The sequence below is a fragment of the Rousettus aegyptiacus genome, unplaced genomic scaffold, assembly GCF_014176215.1.
Source record: "Rousettus aegyptiacus isolate mRouAeg1 unplaced genomic scaffold, mRouAeg1.p scaffold_m13_p_17, whole genome shotgun sequence".
Lineage (NCBI taxonomy): Eukaryota > Metazoa > Chordata > Mammalia > Chiroptera > Pteropodidae > Rousettus > Rousettus aegyptiacus.
Window position 1 is genome coordinate 15,875,816 of NW_023416292.1, and position 18,937 is coordinate 15,894,752.

The 18,937-nt window shown below is 47.0% G+C and overlaps 1 protein-coding gene across 2 annotated transcripts in view; it reads right to left on the reverse strand.

Annotated features, from left to right (window-relative positions):
* Window positions 1-8,719, reverse strand: part of FAM20B (FAM20B glycosaminoglycan xylosylkinase) — a 32,292-nt gene extending 23,573 nt beyond the window's left edge. The window contains exons 1-2 of one of the 2 annotated variants that reach the window (XM_016141206.2): window positions 8,589-8,704; window positions 2,360-2,445 (exon numbers count right to left, since the gene is read on the reverse strand). The gene's annotated coding sequence lies outside the window, so the exon portion shown is untranslated. Of the gene's footprint in view, window positions 1-2,359; window positions 2,446-8,588 lie in introns of both variants that reach the window. The other variant, XM_016141208.2, reaches the window with a different exon arrangement.
* Window positions 8,720-18,937: the final 10,218 nt, after the last annotated feature.

The following is an 18,937-nucleotide window of genomic DNA, read 5'->3' on the forward strand; positions in this document are numbered from 1 at the left end:
GGCTACCCAAAACAGGGTTTCATGCTATATTATCTTCTTTTCTTGAGACAGCAGCATACTGTACACTCTGCAAACTGGGTTCCTCAGATACTAAGGAAATTAAAGCAGTATCACTGGGTATATTCCTAATTATTCATGAAAACTTCACTTGCATTCCCAGGAGACTCTGCCTGCGCTATTTCATGCCCTCACCTCCTCCTGTAAATGCCTCCGGCAGAGTAACTGTCCAGTTACATAATGGTCATTTATTTTAATGTTTCTATTATGTGGAACAGAGCCTACTTCAAAGAACAAATACCTCAAGGTAATAACATAACTCAAAAAACGTTAAATATAAAAGAGGCAGTGCAAGCTGACACTGGCGTTCCAGAAGGTATACCTTCACCAGGGATTTACCTGCTGACCCTGGTTTCACTTTCAGCTCCAGAGGCTAAATGAGGCTTGCTGTGGAGGTTCCATTTACTTTTGTTCTACACAATGATATAGACCCCATTCTACACGTTTGATATATGTTTTATAAGGACAATCTTAGGACTATGAAGTTGTTTTGAGAGAAGAGATAACGGCTGCACAGAAAAAGGTGAGGTCCTAGTATAAAGTCCTCTGTTCAAGAATCTGGCTTATGTCTGGAAGAACATATACAGAAAAACACGTCGATGCAGAGGTCTAAGCGCCATGTGATAAAGTTCACTGTAGTGGCTGCCGAGGAATATGAGAATACCTACCTAGGGGCTCCCACAAGCTACAGAGACCAGTAAGGTTCCAAGTCTCATTAGCAGCAGCCCCCCTTCAATCTCTCTGATCAAATGATGACTTTGCACTACTTCTCCTGAGGTCATAGAGAAATTCTAACCTTTGCTCACAGCAATTAAAATGAAAGCTTCAGTAATAACCCTTTTGTATGTTTCCAGTTCAACAGTCAAATCATGTTTTTATCACATAAATGGAATGTAATGTTCCCTGTGAGGGTTAAGGTACCACAAGGAAAACAATCGGCATGAGCATTTCATCCAGGGGGCGATCAACAAAGGAGATTTGTGGCAAAGGAGACGGAATCTGTTATATAACTTAGATGTGATCATACTTACACAAACTCCCTGCCCTTGATCCTGAGTAGGAATTACAAGGACCCTTTCACAAACTTTTCGGTTGTTGGTTTCAGCAAACCTCTGAAGGTATGGAGAGTATAAGAAGAGGTAAGACCTGAATTTAATTATAAGTTTTTGGTCGACTGCCTACAAAAATGGATGCCGACAATCCCTGCCCCCATCCATAGGTGGAATCGATTTCTCCTCCCCGAATTTGGGCTGGTTTTGTAACCTGCTTTGACTAACAGAATGCTGTGGAAGGGACTGTGTGCCAGTTCTGGGCCTTGAGCCCTGGCGGCTTCCACATGGGACCAAGCCACTAGGATGCAGCAGCTCAGGTGAGACTACTGAATCATGAGAGGCCTGTATGGAGGGAGGGGCCGGGCGAGGCCCTCGTTGTTCTGGCCAACCAGCGGAGTGCCAGCCCCAGAAGTGCAGCCATCAGGGGTGTTCCAGTTCCAGGTGAGGTCCCAGCTGAATACAGCTACACGTGACCCCATGTGGGCAGAAGAACCCACCGAGTCCAGTTGACCTACATAATTATAAGAAATAAATCATTATCTCAAGCCGCTAAATTTAGGGTAGTTTATAAAATCCAACGTTCTCACATCATTTCTGCCCATATCAATTATTTGGGGGACTTTAAAAATACCAGAGCAGAAGACATCGGTAAATAGATTATGTGACTAAAAACAATTCTCTCAGGAAGGAGGAAGCATTAAATTCACCATTAAATATGAATGTTTATACGTGATTACTAATGCCTTCTACAAAGCTATAAACTATGAAAGTTATATGCCATTTCTCTAGGAATAGATTTGTTTAGGAAGATACATAATTAAGGACTCTTAAAGGTAACACAAAAAAATAGAGCCTCCACTGGATCATTTACTAAAATCCAGTTACATACTTTAGAGCAATCAAGGCTAACCTAACACACTCAAACCCGTACAACTATACACACCCACTTTATAAAGCCCGATCTTTATACTTCAACCAAAGCACAAATAAAAGCAAAAATCACAATCCTTTAATACAAGAGAAACACACACTTTCACCCTGAGCTAAGGCTGTTTTACTTGGCGGTGACATTAGAGCATTGTGCTATATTATTATTAGCTGCCCCCTGGAAACAAATGCAGTCTCTCCTGATTGGTAGTGGCACTTATAAGTAAAATGAAGAGCATTCAGAAACCTTTCTACTCGTCATCATGTACTTAGATCCAGGAAGCCAAAACCTCCAATACCAAATGGCATCAAGTGTTTATTACCTGAATAAACTCTGAGCATCCCCAGAAAACCAGCCCACCGCACAGCATATTATACTGCTTTTTCATCTTCAAGTGGGAGTCTTCAGCTAAAACAAAAAACCAAATAATGACATTAATCAGTCTATATATAATTCTGTTTTCCCTGCTAATTCTCCACTTAAGAAATGGCTTCTTAATTCACTTTATTTTAAATACAAACTCTTCTGTAGCAGAGGCATTGAGAGTGTGTGCTCTGGACTCTGAATGCCTGGGCCTGAATGTCTGCTCTATCATCTTCTGTGGGATTTGAGAAAGTGATTCAATGTCTAACCTTTCTGGGCCTCAGAACAGTATTATCTAACTCATAGAGCCGTTAAAAAATGGATGACTTTACCACATGTCCTATGCTAAAATTAGTGCCTGGACAGCCCATACTGATCATTTGTTAAGTCATTATTGCCATATCAAACCCCAAAGTTGACTTTCTGAGAAGAAAAAGAAATGACAAATAACCCTCACTGGTTAGTAGTCTTCTGGGTTACAGAGTAAGGGGCCAGATACAATTGCTGCATTACCAAGAGTTCAAGTAGTCTTATAACCCCGAACAAAATCTTTTCCTAAATTTGAGAAGCAGCTAAGACTGTAAGCAAGTAGGTAAGTATCTTCAGAGTGGATACCATGGCGCGCAGAAGACTGGGTGGTTATATCACCAATTTGACCAACCTGTTTCCTTTACAAAGTTCAATTCTATCACATTCAATGAAAGTGAAACCAATAAGAAGCATGAATTTATTCTATTTCACAAAAAAGACTGGGAAGAGTGCCTTTTACAATATTCTTCAGTTTGGAAAATTAGCTGTTTTAAAGATGACAGCTTTGCATGTCCTTAAGCTCTTAAAGTAAGCCTTAAAAGTTACAAGTACAGGAAATCTAATTCCCATTTAGTCCAAACTGGTCTGAATGTTAGATTTTCCTGTTTTCACTCCCACTTAAACATTTATTCTTAACTGTAAACCCAGAATCCCTTAGGTGAAATCCTCCAACAGGTTCCTGCGAAGGAAGCCAACTTAAGACAACCACAAGGTATTAGTGAAGCATTAAGATAACTTTTCTTCTCGGGTATGAAAGTAAAAATGAAACAAGCAATAGTATTTATTCCCTTTGAAAAAAATTAATTTTTTGCAATCTGTCCCATTTAAACCTTGATTTAGGGCAACGCTCTTCCTTGAAAAATGAAAAAAATCTTATACTGTAATTTGTTCTAAAAAAAAGTGATCACTGATCTAGAAACTCTGAAAATGCCTAAGAATTTGCATTGTTTCAAATGGGCCAGGAATAATGAACCTTCCTGAGTTATAGGTATTTCACTGCTCTATTGTCGGTATATAATCACTTCGGCTTTATTATAGACTGTTATTCCTAGAATATAGCATAAAGATATCAAGTTTCAAATAATCTAACATTTTCCTTCAGATTTCCATCTTCACTGTTCAGTTCACTACAGTTCTTGGAAAGGTATATAACCTTTATGCAACAATAATAGTGCACATTTTTTAATCTTCTGTTCTAAGAGTGTCAAGCTGACAGGCCACAGATCACCGCGAGCAGGTCTGTGCTGAATTATGGCTGAGCGGCTCTAAGCATGATCCCTTTGTTAATACACACACACGCACACGCACACACACACTTTTTGGTATGCCTGTCTCCCCTACTACATTGTGGGTTCCTCCAGCACAGGGGGTGAGTTTCACTCTGTGCTTCCGAGTAAGCTAGCACAATGCAGGGCACGTGAGAGGCACCTGAGAAATGCCTGTTGAATAAAAGGAGTGAAGAACACGGGGAGAGACCTTTTGCTTATACAAATTTCTGTAGCCTTTTGGTTTATAGATGGCCTCTTATTACAGATATAGGGAAACCAGGTCTGATAATGAATTCAGATAAGCAGTACAGTAAAAAAATGCAGACATATCAATTACATATACCAATTTTATATACCCAATTTTACATTGCTACAGTCTATATATGCTGCTTCCAGTTTTCAAAGCAATGCGACTGCCAACCTGGTTCCTGGCATTGGCTGGGACTGGGAATAAAGATAAGCTGGAAATGCTAACTAGACTAGAGATGGTTCAAGACACTGTCCAAGAGTGAGATAAGGCAGGGTGGAACCAGAGCTTCAAGTGTCACCGACAACGCTTTCTGAAACGAGAACTGACACTAGCAGGTCATATCATTTTCTTTTTTCTACAGAAAGGACTATAGGAACACAAACGCGCAGAGTGCAAGTTCACTATCTAAACTAAGAATAAGACACAGGAAATAAACGAAAGGTCTTTGGGCAGCCAAAACAGTGGTTACAGAGTTCATCCATTGACAGAGAAGAGGCTGCAGACCCTCACTAAGCCTCTTTAGCTGTTTCACATTCAAATTCAGGAAGTGGAGTTATCTGGGTTACTACTCCACAGAAGACCAGAAGCTGCAAATTAAAGAGGGCAGCAGGGACGCTAACGGCAGCAAAAGTACAGTTTTCCCACCTCTGAAAGAAGAGACAGACTGACTATTGAAGTAGATTCAAGAATTCAAAACACAGAGGGGGACAAACCACCTACGTATTTCAACTGCCTTGAAGCCCAGCTCAATTACTGTCAGAATGGATGCTAGTAATGACCTTGAGTCAACAGAGGTTAAACTATATTGTTTAAAAAGCAAAGTATATATTACGTTGTAAAAATGTTTTCTACAAAAAAGTATAGATAAAGTAAGGATTTTTGCACATAATACCTTATTCCCTAACAACAGTAAATAACTGAGCCACTGCTATACACATAAAGCAGAAAGTCAGCATCTGAAAGCGTGGAACCACAGACTTCACTGTCTCACCTGTACCTGGTTCTGCTACGCACTCCTTGACCTTTTACAATGTACCCAAGTCAACACCCTCCCCTCCATGAGGCTGTTACCTTGCCAGAAAGTACAGACCCCCAAATACACACCAAGCTTAATCTCTCTTTTCTACATTAGCCTCTATTTCTTATACTTCAGATTCTTGTTGAAAATATACTGCTGAGGTGGGTATCTGAAAAGGGTGTTAACTTGCTGGAGCTGCCTTGAGATCTGAGTGTGTGAGTGTGTGAGTGTGTGGTGTTCTAGCCACGTGCAGCCCGGGAGCAGCCCATGATGCTCTGGCAGGGGCAGCTTCACAAACTTGCTCCTGAAGCCTTCTCTGCCTAGGCTAACTGAGCAGTTGTTTGATAGTATTTCTGCATTAATAGAAGAACTACAGCTTTGGGGATGACAGATGCACCCCCAAGGCTCATCAGGTCCAGAGCCAGGCCTTTCCTCCTCTGCTTTAGGATAAGGAAGACAAAACCATAAGTTACATCTTTGCATTACATTCTCCCCTAGATGGCTCTACCAGTCATGCTGACATCATAAGTTGATCAAAAGCTAGTTTCAATTGCAAAGTAAGGTCTTCTGTTCTGTACCCCAGGTCTGTACTAATAAATTAATTAGTTCGTGGGGATTACAGAGGCAGTTCAAGGAAGGGAGAGAGAAAAATAGAGGTGGAAGGAGGGGCTGCTAAAGCAGTTCAGAAAGGGATAATCCTCCTCTTCCACGCCCAACATAAGGGACTAGAAAGTACATGGGGTCAATGATATTGGCGCAGCCATTACCAAAAGCTATAGTTCTATTAATGCAAAAATACTATCGATTAACTGCTCAGTTAGCCTAGGCGGAGAAAGCTTCAGGAGCAAGTCTGTGAAGCTGCACGTGCCAGAGCACCACGGGCTGCACCCGGGCTGCAGGTGGCTAGAACACCATGCACTCAAATCTCAAGGCAGCTCCAGCAAGTTACCCTCCTTTGCAGATACCCCCTCAACAGTATATTTTCAAAAAAAAATCTGAAATATACATTTTTTTACACAAAAGGAGAAACGAAACAATTTAATATGTGCATTAGAATGTTTCCCCTACCCTTATATTGTTTTCCATTCATTTATTCAACCACCAAATATTTCCTGCACATGTATGTGCTATGCACTGTTAGGTGCAGAGAGAAGAGTTCCTCAATTACCATCACTATTACAGCAAACTGTAGTGCCTCACCACACTATGCTCCCAAACCATCCACAAAACCATCTGACACTTAGGCCCAGAGTGACCTGACATCGGCTTCAAAAGACCGATTCTTTTTAATTGTTTGCAAGCATGGCTGCAGAATAAGTCGCTGAAGAATAAGCCGCAGAATACAGGAGGAGCCTCCCATTCCTATCATGTGATTATAGCAATCACCAAGAGACAACCACTCTGTTACTCTTTTAGAAAGTTATCAAGAGCTGAAGTATCTGGCTTCATTGAAATCATGGTTACACAAAGTGTAGGAAGCTGAAGCTAACCTGCAAATAAAGGAAATAAAATCTGATTTAGAGACTCAAAAATTCAGAAAAGATAAAAGGCAGAAGCTTTAAGGCTGTGTGAAAGAGTTGAGTCTAAAAATAAAAACCAAGAGAACACATTAACAGTCAAGAATTATCAATTCAACATTAAATAATTCTATGATACAAAGGATTAGGTGATAGAAACAGTAAACAGTAATTTGTTTATTTGTTCCCTAATTCAAAGTATCCAGAAAAGAAAGCAGGGCATGTGTTTTCAAATCATAGCCATCTTCCTCCTGGTTCCAGAAAAACAGAACAAATCAATGTCACATTTTCACCCGCCACATTGAAGGAAAGCTGTGAACTCCAAGATTTCGTGATCAGCTTTTACCTCCATCCCTTTCTATCATTGCACTTTACTGTGAGGCCGAGAGTCTGAATTACTCGCTTGTGCTTTTTCATTCTTTAATAAGCACATGCAAATGTGGAAGGCCCGCCCGCTGGCTGATTCCTTGCATGGTTCTAGGGACCAAAGTACGACATCTTCACAAATTTCTGAAGTTATTAATTTAACACAATTTAACTTTAAATCTACCTTAGACTGTCTGAGTCTAGGCAAATAATTTGTCATCTTTACCACCTGTACCTGTTTCTCAAAGACATGTCATGATGATAAATAATATATAGGGAAGTGTTTTAAGACCTAGCTCAAAGGTCCTGCATAAACTGAAGGAATGTTTGTAATACATTAGCACACTAGTCTTGAACCCAATTTAAAAAAATCAATCCCACTGAAAGTTAAACATTCATTTACAACACCAGGAGAACAAGAATAATTAGTAAATAGCAATCTTAATGACTAGAGCACATGTTTATAAAGTTGTACAAGTTAAAAGCTGGAAGACCCCACATTCCTATTCCTTCTTTTCAAGGTGAGAAATCAAACCTCCAGAGAGAAACTGGCTGGGTGGAGAGGATACTGATTCCTGGCCCTAGACTCAAGCAGCAGTATCAAGCATCTTTCATTTTCCCAAATTACCAATCCCTCAACCATCCAAATGATCGTATAGCCATTTAAAGGACTAATAGTTCCATAACGACCCGTGATGCCCTGGTTCGCCCCACTTTCCCTCCAACTTCCTTCTACCCCTTCTATTCCTACCAGGAGATGTGCAGGTAACAGAACCCTGATCAGAATGAAACTTATCAGATCCCGCAATCAAGGACGCAGCTTGACAACTGCTCACAGTCGTCACTCATGGCAACGTTTCGGTTTTCCTAATCGCAGGGCCATCACACCCGGAAATGGAACCTCAAGCGCAGCCCACTTCAGACTACCGTATCATTTCCTTAAATCGCGCCCAATTGCGAGCGCGGGCTGCGCGACCCCGAGACCGCGGACCCCCGGGCACGGTTATCCCGCCTCCCGTGTGGGGCCTGCAGGTCACTCGTGCCTCCCGGCCACGAGGCGGCCCCGCGGGCGCGTGACCCCCCCGCCCCGAGCCGCCGCAGCGGGCGGCCGGCGGGACGCGAGGGCGGCATCGCGGCCAGTCGCCTCGGGACCGCGTCCGGGTCGGGCACTGGAAGGGCCCCAGACGACCCGAGGCGTCCCCAGGTAAAGCCCCCGCTTAAGACGGGCGCCCGCGGAGGCCGCGTCCCCTCAGCCGCGACCTCCCGCAGGAGCCAGCGAGGAAGCGCGCGCGGCTCGGGTGTTCTCCGCCCGGAAGCCGCCCGCGGCCGCTCGGGACGGCTCGGGGGCACGGGCGCCCGGCCCTGCGGGGACGCACCGCGCCCGGCCCGCGCACCGCCCGCACTTTCCCGCCCGCCGCGGGCAGGGGTCGCGCGCCCTCCCCCGCCCCCACGCCGCTCACCTGCCGGGCCCTAGGCTCGCTCCATGGCCGCCCGCACGGTGCGGTGCGGCCCGGCCGCCCCCGCCGCCTCCGGGGAGGGGCCGCTCCAGGCCGCGCTCACCGCCCCCAGCTGCCGCTGCGGCTCCCGCCCACCCCCCGCCCGGCCATTCCGCGGCCGCCTCTCCCCGCGCAGGGCCGGCCGTCCCGCACCCACCCCCCGCCTCCGCGGCCCGCGACTGTTGGTACCGTCCTGGCGTAACGCCTTCCCTGCGACCAATCCGAGGGCTCCTTCGGCGAGGCCCCGCCCCTGCCCCGCCCTCGGTGGGCGGGCCTGCCGGGTCCGCTCCGGCCCGCCCCATTAACCCTCACGGTCCCTGGGCCGCCCCGCTTAACTCCCCGCGCGCGGCTCCGACCCGCACACCCAGATTGACCCCACTTCTCTGTGGCCTTCGCTTTTCCTTTCCTGGTTTCCTTAAGCAGGTAGGTGAGACAGGCAGCAGGACTGGAGAACTGGGGTACTCAGATCAAGTTCTGTTTGTGAGATGCAATTTCCTTCCTCCTTTTGCCCCTTAATTTGCCTCGACTTCTGCTTCTGCCTATTTAAATGATCCCCTCGCCCAGAAGAGGCCAGCTTTCCAACAACGAGACCAAAACGCTCTTCCTTAGGACCAGAGTAAAGCCCCCTACTACATTTAGTTGCACGTAACAAAACTGTGATCGGCTTACTGTAATCTTACTTGTTTAACGTCTGTCTCTTGCAATGGACTGTAAGCCCCATAAGGACAGGGCAGTCGTGTCTGGGTCTCCAATGCCAGACATTCGGCTGACTCCCTATAAATGATTGTTTCCTTTCCCCTGATTCCATACAGAACATCTGCTGTATGGAACATCCATTCACCCTGTACTAAGCTTGAACTTAGTGTACCTGTCCCTGACATGTTATAATGCACATTGCTCCATGGGTTAAGATGTGTGACGGGAAAAGATGGAGTTGATGCTTTTTTCAGCCTGCATAGTTCCTTTATGCTGCAGAGTGTGATGGGAAGAACTCCCTACTGGCTGTGATACTGGGTGTGCCACTAAACCACTCGCAGTATCCTTATCTGGAAAATGGTAATCATAGGACCTATTTCACAGGGTTGTTGGGAGGACTTAAATCAGGAAATGTGTGGGGAATGGACTTGCAAATTATTGAATGATGTTAGTTATTATTCGTGTGTGAATTTATTGAGCACTTACTATGGGAAGATCTCAGAGAAATAATTGGTTTTGACACTGGCCTCAGAAAATCCAGTTGGAGAGGCAGCCCCTTTGCAGAAAATATTAATCACTGCAAGGAGTACAGGGTCAAATACAAGAGTTGTATCAGCCTTTTACCAGAAGGTTTGAAAAGGTTTGGGAGTCATTTTCACACCATGGAATACATAATTCTTGGGAAAATGAGCGGGATGGTCATGAGAATCTACCTTATTTCTCTACACAGGGACACTGGTCTGCCTGCAGTCAGCAATTCTCCCTGAACTCTGTTCACTACATCAGCTCATAAAGCAAAAGTGCAAAGCAACAGTTCCTCTAAGACGCTTTATCCCAAAAGACACTCCTTTCTCACCTGTAACTCTGGAAGAACCGGGAGGTTTGGAATGTCCAACCGTTACTGCTCAGGAGGCAAGCCCATCCTGCAGCCTCGGTTTCCTCGTGACCCTCCACTCCAATCTTTAAGGACATCAGAGAGAAGGGTTCACGGCTTCTCCAGGCAATCCTCTCCAGTGCTTAATCCATCAAATCTTTCCAGCCACCCCACAAGCTGCAGGACAGACACACTTTCTCCTCTTCCGACCTCAGAGTTCAGGGCCTCCGAGTCAAAGGCTTTCAGACAGCAAAATTGTTCTGTCCGCCCCCTCCCCCCCCCCCCCCCCCCCCCCGTTTTCTCTTCACTAGGCCACATTAGCCAGGCTCTTTGTGAATGTACGCATAGCACCAGCACAGTCCTACGCTCCAGGGTGTCAGTTTCTGTCCTCTCCTCCTGTGATGGGCCTTATTTCCCAACCAATCAACAGTCAGTATAGTCTGGATGTTGTGGGGGATGCAGTCATTTAAGATGGGGACTGTGCCTTCAAAGAGTTTACATGACTAGCATATAGGAAGCAGCTGCAAGGAATATGGGGGCTTAAATTATGCAGCGCAGACTTTGTGATCATTGAAAGAATCCGGGTCCAGGAAGACAGCGTGGGCTGGTGCTGCCAGGGAGGCAGGATTGAGGTGAGCAAAGCATGAGCAGGAGATGAGAGGGGCGATATGAACCAAAGTCCGGCAGTGCTATGTGAACTTAGACAGATGACACATGATAGGAGAGTTGTTCTCACTCCCTCTTGTCCCTCCTGCAGGGAATGTCTGCCAAGTGCCAGACTGAGCTAGACCCAGGCCATGCAAAGACCAGGGAGGCCTGGCCCTCATCCTGGAGAAGCTTACAGTCTAGGACTGAGGAACGGAAGGTCAGGCAGAGCCCCCATTACGAAAGCCTGAGCACTTTGCCAAGACTTGCATGATGCTTCTTTCACAACCCACGTGATGGACTGCGGTTCTAGGGTTCCTCGTCTAATCTCCCCCTTTGCCTCTTTCTTCCCTGTCCCCAAACTGCAAGGCTCTTAAAGAAACAGTCTGACTTTACTCCATCTTTATTTTCACCTGTGGAGTGTCTGTCTCACGTAGGGTACCCTTCTCTGCACTGATGTGTTGAAGTGCATTGAATTGAAATCAGAGCAGAATCCTGGCTGTCACCAGCCGAGGGCGGCGCACACACCTCCTTGGCAGAAGAATATCTCCCCAGCACCCTCCAGTACTTGCCTGCAGCCCGCAGGATTCAATGACAATTCCACTGCTCAGCATTTCCGATCTCAGTCCGCCTTTCCAGGTCCATTTTCTGCAAATTCCTTACCCTCCTTCCTAAAGGGCTCAGTGCTCTCTGAAGCCATCCCCTTTCCCTGTCCCCACGGTTGGGACAGAGTCTTCTTCAAAGCCCACCTCACCCCGCCCCCAACTCTACCTGGGAAAATGTTACTTCTCTCTCAAACGTCACTGCTCATGAAGCCTTTGCTGCCCTGCCTGGCTGTTTCCCTGGGCTTCCAGACTATTTGGCTCTCCTGCGCAATGGTTTGTACTGACATCTTTGGGGTGTATCTGCCCCTTCCCCTGGAGTGTGAGCCCGTCGAGGCCAAGGACGGTGTTTTATTCCCTTCTGCGTCTTCTGTAGCACTAACTCTGCATGTAGCCCATGGTTGACACTCAGCACTTGACAAAGTTTTAGGAGAACAGGTCCCATGGAGGTGGGAAACCAGGGGCCCTGGAGGTTTCTTTCTTGGTCCCGTCATCAACGTAAACATTTTCTTTAAACTGTTTCGGAATTTCCAAGTCTGACAATTTGTCAAGCCCCTGGACTCAAATAACAGTCCAACAATCCCCAAGGTATAAAGAGAGTATCGTCTCAAGATGCCTTTATGCGCGAACACGAAACGCACGCACCCCCTCCTCCTTCTGAGAAAATGCACCCAGTGACGGGTCCTACTGAAACGAATGAAGCGGATTCTACATTGAGAGCTAACAGGGGCTGTCTAAGCGCTCACGAGATTTCAAGGCGTGTGGTGCCTGGGAGAGGGTGATGGGAGATCAGTGAGTGGAGCACACGTGTCCCTTTGTGCCCTGCTAGGTGCACTGAATAAGGATGCGTAGGTGGCTGAACTAAACTCGCACCATCATTAACTGTGATGCTTGCGTACCTATTTAGTGAAGTCAGTCAGTAGTAGGTAAGTTATTCTCAGGCGACTCCGTCTCTAAGTTCAAGGAAAGTACTAGTGAAATAAAAAACATTTGGTCCTGGTGGCCCTTTCTAGTGCCTGCTTGGTACTCTCTGGGTGTGTTGTGGGGGGTAGTGGAGGACGGATTTCTCCCTGGTTAGGTCTAATAGGGAGCAAGTGAGAGAGAAGTGGGGGAGGGGGGGAGGGTTATTGTCAGGAAGATGGAGAGCTTTTACGAGAACGTTGCTTTTAAAAAGTGCTTACGGAAGGAAGGAAATCAACCTCAAAAACACTAACAAAAGCGGTTCAATATTCTCCTTTCGAGGACCTCAGAGTAATGAAGTCTCAAGCAGTCAGGTACTAACCTTGGATCTGGTCCAGTCTCTTCATGTTGCTGATGAAGAAACAGGTTGAGTTGAAGTAACCTGCCCAGGGAAACACAACTGGTTAGAGTAGAATCAGAACTAGAGATTGGATTCCAAGTCCAGTCCTGCCTCCTGACACCCACGAGGCCACCTTCTCACTCCCCTAATCGTCCCATCGGAGCGGAGCTGTGTGTCTCTGGGCCTGGTGCGTGATCAGCTCTTCCACAGTGTGCGCGGCTGGTTACGTGGGGCCTGTCCCACCTGCACCCCCCCCACACCCTTCCTTCCCCATTCCGCCTGGCCTCTGAACCTGCCAGAACTTGTTTTTCCAGCTTCCCATCTTGCTAGAACATGGGAAAATGCCCAACCACAACTGATGGGACCAGAGGAGAAATCCCCTGGAGGGTTTCTAGAAAAGGCTGTCCTCTTTACTAAAAGGAGAATGACAAATGAAAAATGCCCAACTTCCTGCCTTTGGATGCAGCTGCAAGGAGCTTACGTTTGTGACTTGGCAGCAACTTTAAAACCGTGAGGGTGGGAGCCTGAAAACAGGGCCAGTTCCACGAAGAAGGCAAAAAGGACGAGGCACTTTTTTTTTCCCTTGCATATTTAAACGCCTGAAGTATAACACGTAGAAAATTACAAGCATACATACAGCACCATGAAATTTCACAAATTGAACACACCTGTGTAACTAGCATCTGTTATTCACTCCCTGGCCCCAAGGGTGAACACTGTCACAAGGTCTAACATCACAGACAAGTTTGTCTGCTTTGGGGCCTTGTATAGATGGGACCTGACCAGACCCTGCTGGATAAATCATCTTCCGAAGGCCCAGGACTCTTCTGTGTCTGGCGTCTTTAGCGTGAAGTTCGTGAGAGTCATCCACGTCATGTGTAGTTATAGATCATTCATTCTCATGGCCGAATAGAACTCCATTGGGAGCATACGTTACAATCTATTTACTGATTTTTATGCTTGATGGACACACGGGTCGTTTCCAGATTTTGTCTGTTACAGACAGAGCTGCCGTGAGCCTTCCTGTGCTGTGAAGAATGTTTGCGTTTGGCTGGGAGTGGAGCTGCTGGGTCCTTGGGTATGGGTCTGTCAGCACTAGTAGCTAGTGCCTTCGGAAGGGGAGGTACCACTTGACACTCATGCCGGCAGCTTACGAATGGCCGTAGCTCCAGTTCTTGCCGCCTCGATCCTTTCTGAGCCATTGAATTAACCGCACCTGGAACTGCCTACTTCCCACTTGTGTCAGTGTTTAAGCAATGGCTACTCAGAGTCTCTGTTGCATGCAGCCCAGGGCTCCCAACGAAGACACCCGCCAAGGGTAGATCGGGGTGCTTCCCTCTGAAATACATCTTTCCTTCCAAGGCCAACCGCTTTCTGACCTAGAGGGCATCTACCGCACGGTGGAGGCCAGTCGGTACAGAGCCTTCGTGTCTCCTTAGGGAGGGGCACATAGTTTCTCACCACCACTGCTGCCGCTCATCTAGGCCCTCCCCATTTACTTCCTAAACTATTGCAATAGTTTGCTCCCGGATTTTCTCATCGGCATCTCTCCCCACTGCAGTACATTCTTCGTACCGTCCACGGAATTAACTGCCACGTATCCCTCACAGCTGAACTCCTGGGGTCTTCTGGATTATCTAAAAACTGACATTATATTTTCTTCTATAACCCCTTTAGCTGCCCGAGAACACACTGAAAGGCTTCTTTGCTAATAGCCAACCAATCACCCAGTATAGTAACTACAATGAGCTGAAAATTCATCTTGTTTGCCAAGCCCTGTGCTGAGGACATCATATATATTATCTCATTTTATTCTCACATTAATCTTAAGATCTTTGTGCCAGTTATCAACTTATGACCTCTCAGTGCCAATCCACCCTCATTGAAAATCTCGTTGGACCTTCTGGATTTTTTTCCTTTGCTGGGTGGCACTGTGTTAAGCTTTGCCAGTGGAGGGCGCTGGAGAGGCGCTGCCAGGAGGAAGGGGCTTTCTTTCCTTGTTGGTTCTGGCATGCCTCTCTCAGACAGACAGGGTCCTGCAGTGCACAGAGGCCAGCTGCTCCCCCCAGCATCCCTCCTGGCGCCTCTGGTGAGACATCTTTCCATAAATGGCTTTCCTTAGCATCCCAGAAAGTGGGCTTTGAGCAAGTTTAGATTTCCAGCAAGTCCCTCCATTTGCAGCGTGACATGACTTCTCTGCTACTCAGTGAGGCAAGACTGCGCCCTCTCCAGCAGTCTGGATCTCAGCCCTGGGAGGGGAGGGCCTCCCCTGTCACTGTGTCAGCTGGAGCAGGACGTGGCTGGCCCTTGTATCTGCTATTCTTATGTTCTAGAGAGTTCTGTTCACTTTATACGAGCCTATCCCCTCTTATTCCAATCCACCGTTACAGTTAATAATTCTTTTAAACTTTCTTTGTTCAAATTACTGTCTAGTCCCTATTTTCTGCTCAGACCCTGATGGATATAGTCTTTTTCGGATTACCTTTTCTTTTTTGTTATTGTTGTGAATGACTTTTTTTTTCTTCATCTGTTCAGTTTTATTATTATATCAATCCAAAAAGCTCTGCCAGTAGACTTCATCTCCTCTCTACAAATTGAAACATTATTTTAATAATTTCATCTTCTGTAAGAAATCTTCCCTCGCGCTGACTGGCTCCCACAGGCTTTTTCGCCCGTCGTGCCTGGTTCGCCTCCACATCATGTTTGAAATCTCCTTGGACAGGCCCGCCCGTGTGGCTCACATTCGTCCGTGTGCTTCCATGTTTTGTCATTTTCGTCCTGTTTTTGAGGATGCACGCCTTTAAAAAATAACCATTTGGGGCTCTAATTACAGGCCCGGGTTTGTTTTTCTTTAGTCTCACTTTAAAGCAAATTTTCATTTACTTGTTATCCTCCACTGAGGATTTATATTAATATAATTGCTAAGATTCTAATAAAGAGCCTATTTAGGGAAACGATCCTTTTATTTTCCTTTTAGAAGGTCATGGGGAAGAACCAAAAAAGCATACACATGTGTTTATTTTGCCATCTTTACCCAGAACTTCCTGCATATATTATTTTAAAATCTACTTTTTAACAGTGTATAACTTCATAAACAACTTCCCACATTATTACATATTCTTTTACCAAAACATTTCCTTAAACTACTATATTTAAAATGATCTTTGGTATCCTACGTTGTAATTTATTTAGGTTTCCCTTTCTTGGGCATTTAGGTTGTTTGCATTAATCTGCCACTGAGAAATTTTTATAAGGGTCATGGGACAGACCCATATAACAGGCAGCTTGTCACGTACACAGCACATTTGCACACCCAGGGGCTCTGGAGAATCCATAAACCACTGGAGTTACCTTCTTTGATGCCCTGTCTAGCTGCCAAGGGCAGGACATCCTGACTGCCTTCTTAGCTAGCTGCCTGCTGATCAGCAGCTTACCCAAGAAAAGGCGAACTCCTGCAGTGCACAGAGGCCAGCTGCTCTCCCTAGCATCCCTCCTGGCGCCTCTGGTGAGACATCTCTCCATACATGGCTTTCCCTAGCATCCCAGAGGGTGGGCTTTGAGCAAGTTTAGATTTCCAGCAAGTTCTCCATTTGCAGCGTGACATGACTTCTCTGCTACTCAGTGAGGCAAGACTGTGCAAAGTTCATTATTCTCAGCTGGTCTTCAGTTTTTCCTTCTCCTCTATTTTGCATTTAACTCTTAATTTTGCCTTCCATATACGAACTAAATCCATTATTCGTTTCCCTGGCATGCAGTAGTGTGCTAATAATTTTGTATCTTTGAGTTAGTCTCTGACACCATGACGTACGATGTTTCTGTGCTGCTCATGCGGGGTCGTCGTCCATGGATAAATTAGGCCCTGACTTCAGGTGAGTGCTGTGGCGCCATCTTGGCTCATCTGACTTCAGCTCATGATGTGGGGGAGCGGCTGTCAGCATCTCCAGTCACAAAATGCACCAGATAAAGACACAGGATGCTCGATGGAAAACTAAATTCCGGAGAGACTTACAAGGAAAATGACAATAATTTTGACCCTTCAAATCTTTACCCTCCTCCACACACAGACTGGCAATTCACAAGAAATTGCAAGGTTTTCAACTTCCAACATTTTGGAGTAATGAAAGAAAAAAAAATGAAGCACTCTATACAGTGCCTTTCCTTGTCCTTTTTAAAACTCAACGTTCTCCTTCTGAGTTGAAACCAACAGCGGCTGAGGTGGCCCCAGCACAGAGCTCCTTTCATGAGTGTGAGTGAAGACTGGGCTTATTCATAGAACTTGCTGGGCGGTTAGACCACACCCTTTCTGGGCTGCTGGGTAAAAACCCGCAGCTTAGGCTGGGCCTGCATGGGCGGGCCGACGGCCAGAGGGCAACATGGGGTCTGCTTCTGAAGCAGCCTTCCTTCGCAGGGGCAACCTGAGGCGAAAGCTTTCGTGCCAGGAATGATCTGTCGCTCTTGATAGTCAGTCCGGCCTCCGATTCGCATTTCTTGAGCTGAGGCCACGTGCCAGGCCTGGGAACAGGGCACCAGCCCCGTAGGGAGATACACGCAGACACCCAGAATCATGACTTTTTTCATGCCGCTGCCTCATGTAACAAACACCTACTCACCGGCTATTTGTGCCACTGCCAAGATTTCAATAGAAAAGGGGCTTAGGGGAGCCCTTTTGGAAGCGGGAGGCCAGGGGGCTGATGGGGCAGTTCCTTCTTAGACTGTACGTCGCGTACTAATAAAGTTTTCAAAGATGCTCTTGTTCACGTACATCAGGTTGAGAAAATGTCAGTTTTCCACATTACATACATCACATTTAAAATGTTTTCCTTATTCCTACGGGGGGAGGCCGGGGGAGCACTGGTGGAGAGTGTAGGAGGCAGCTGAAGCACCCCTCGCCATGCTGCCCCTCCGGCTGCCTCTAACCAGGCCCCGAGCCCGGCGCAGAGTGGCGTCCAACACCGTCCCATCTGCGGAGGAGGGAACCACGTCATGGGGCGTCGCTACGCAAATAAAAACGCAACACAGCCGTCTCCCCTCACTCGCGATTTCACTTTCCCTGGTTTTAGGTACCTGCGTATGGTCAAACGTCCAAAAATATTAAGTGGGAAATTCCAGAAATACACAATTCATCAGTTTGGAATCGTACGCGGTTCCGAGCAGCGTGATGAAATCCTGCCCCGCTCTGTTCTGCCCAGGACATGACCATCGCCTCGTCCTGCGTATCTACACGGTACACGCGGCCACCTCCTAGTCACGGAGTATCTGTCACAGTCGTCAGAGGGAGGGAGGGCGGGGGATGCCACAGGACACTGTTATAATTGTTCGATCATTGTTATTAGTCTCTTATTGTGCCTAATTTATAAACTGAACTTGACATAGGTATGAGTGTGTAGGAACAAACCTAGTATTTATAGGGTTTGGTGCTATTTGCAGTTTCAGGCGTCCACTGGGGGTCTTGGAATGTGCCTCCCTCAAATAAGGGGGAGACTGTGCAGCTCATTAATCCACTTACTGAACCCGGTTTTCACTGTTTATGGAGTACCCCCTGCAAGCCAGCCAGTCCTGGGCCCTAAGGGCACCAGAGTCCTCTTTCCCTGAACTCACAGGGCAGGGAGGCCCTAGGGGAAGGGCAGCCTGACGGAACCCAGGGAGGCCAGTTAAAACCGCATTTCAGATAGAGGAAGCACACATTTTTAGTATAAAAGTATGTCCCGTGCAATACTTTCACTTGCCGAGTCTGGTGGCCCTTCCTAGGAGAGACCATGCAGAACGCAGTGCTGGGGCCGGCGGAGGGAGAAGGGCGTCCGTCAGGTCCCTGCTTGCGTGCCAGCTCCTGGGCGAGGCCTCCGTGACCCTCCCCGCAGCCGAGTCACCCCGAAACGGCGCACGCACGTATGCACATACGTGTTTGCCGTCAGGACGGAGTCCCTCCCGGCGGGGTCCTTTCTCCTCTCCATCCTATTCACGGTCCTCTTTCCAGCAAGCAGGTGTGCAGTCCCTACCTGCTGGATCGATAACGTTCTTGGGGAGACGGAAGGGGGACACGGTGGTCAGGGGAGGCAGCGCAGAGGTGGCGGCGATGGAGTAGGGCCCTGAGGAAGTCCACGCTCTGAGGCGTGACGGGACGCGCCCTCGTGGGGCATGGTGGGCACGCTGCACGCGCGAGGCCACTGACTGGGAAGGGGCGGCCGCAGGTCCCCAA